This window comes from Cupressus sempervirens, chromosome 3 (genome assembly GCF_028749045.1).
Source record: "Cupressus sempervirens isolate cs-2001-9-10 chromosome 3, ASM2874904v1, whole genome shotgun sequence".
Classification (NCBI taxonomy): domain Eukaryota; kingdom Viridiplantae; phylum Streptophyta; class Pinopsida; order Cupressales; family Cupressaceae; genus Cupressus; species Cupressus sempervirens.
The window spans coordinates 429,348,819-429,350,383 of NC_143120.1; the positions used below are offsets into that span (position 1 = coordinate 429,348,819).

Here is a 1,565-nt window from a genome sequence, read left to right on the forward strand (position 1 = left end):
TTGTGAGATGTTATTGTTAATTCCTTTCTTTTTTATGATCAGATCAGATCAGATAGGAGTAAATACTAATTATTTGTGTATGAAAGGTATATAGGTGTGAGTGTTTAAATTATTTTATTGATAAATGTTCTATATATATATATATATATCAAACTAAAGATTTTTTTTTATTGATTGATGTTGGTAAATTGAAACACGTTAGTAGTATATTCTTCTATGTTGAAATATATTTATTTACTCTTTGCTTTCATTACTACTACCAGAATGGCATTAAGTTCAACAAAGGATAAGGGAAAAAAAGAGTGGGGAATTTTGGGTGGATTTGGGGAGGCAGTTACGCAAGAGAGTGAGGGAGGAAACATTAAATAATTACAACCTTATTTGGCAGAAAAGGGGGAGAGAGGAGAGCGGTGATTGGAAGTGGAAGGAGGTCGAGAGTAAAGAAAAGATCTTTTCCAGTGCAGTAGAAGGTTGGGGAAAACTGTAGCAAACGTCTTCTCCAGGTTCTTTATTAACTCTTCTTGTTTGGAAGGATGAAATAATGTCTTAGCTTGAATCTTATCGATTCGTTTTAGCTCATGGATTATATTTACACCAAGTCTAAAATTAAGGTAGTTGTTCTTCCTTGAAATTGTTATGATCTTATTTCAGTGTCGTCAAAACTGTAACCAGTCAGTTCTTCTGTGTAGGAAAAAGACAGAATATTAAATTTGGATTATAGGTTATTAATTCGATTTCGTAAGATAGTTAAATATTAGAGAATGTGCAATACAAAACGTTGGTCTGCTGGATAGACGTCATCTGAAGTTCTTATTTGTTAATGTAATAGGAGATTGTCTCAAGTTTCAACGTGATATAACCGAGTTTGAACCTGCGATTTTTCTCAAGAAATGGTAATTGTGGATAAAAAAAAATTAAGATAGTAGGCATTGACATATTACAACAGCAAGTATATTACATTTGAAAATGATGCTTTTGTTTCAGGGTAGGAGTTTGCACATTTGGAGGCTTAAGGTTTATGAATCGGCAAGGTGAAGTTTGGAAACTGGAGGTTAAGTTTGAAAACTGGAGATACTAGCACCTATTTGTCACTGCAGCCAATTGATGCTACATGTGACCTATATTGGCATTCCTCTAATGATATCAAACTAGGTGAGTTGGATTAGGGAGATGATTTCTAGCTGATCTATGTTGCCTAGGAACTTCCATTTTCAAGCAGTAATAAGCCAGCATATAATCATGTTGTTTTATTATTATGAAGGGATACATTAAAACTAAAGTGAATTTTTTCTGGCCTACATAACATAATTAAGTCCAGCTTCATAGCATGGATGGCAGTGTAGGAAAAAAATAATTAAAGATTATTAGTGTCTCAAACAATAGAGATAAAAGTGGAAGTTTAATAACTTTCCAAATCATAAATATTCGACTTTTAGCACTGGGCTCTATAAAAATATGTTTCAAAGCTTAAAAGAAGGGACAACAATTGAACCCCATTAGATTTCTCAATGAGAAAATATTTTTGTTTCTTATCCATCAGAATATGGTTTAGTGATAAGCTAGAG

At 32.7% G+C, this 1,565-nt stretch overlaps 1 long non-coding RNA gene across 1 annotated transcript; it reads left to right on the forward strand.

Annotated features, from left to right (window-relative positions):
• The first annotated feature begins 360 nt into the window (after window positions 1–360).
• LOC149566859 (uncharacterized) lies at window positions 361–1,287 on the forward strand. Its single transcript, XR_016361588.1, has 2 exons — window positions 361–503; window positions 985–1,287. It is a non-coding gene; the product is annotated as an uncharacterized LOC149566859 (long non-coding RNA).
• Window positions 1,288–1,565: the final 278 nt, after the last annotated feature.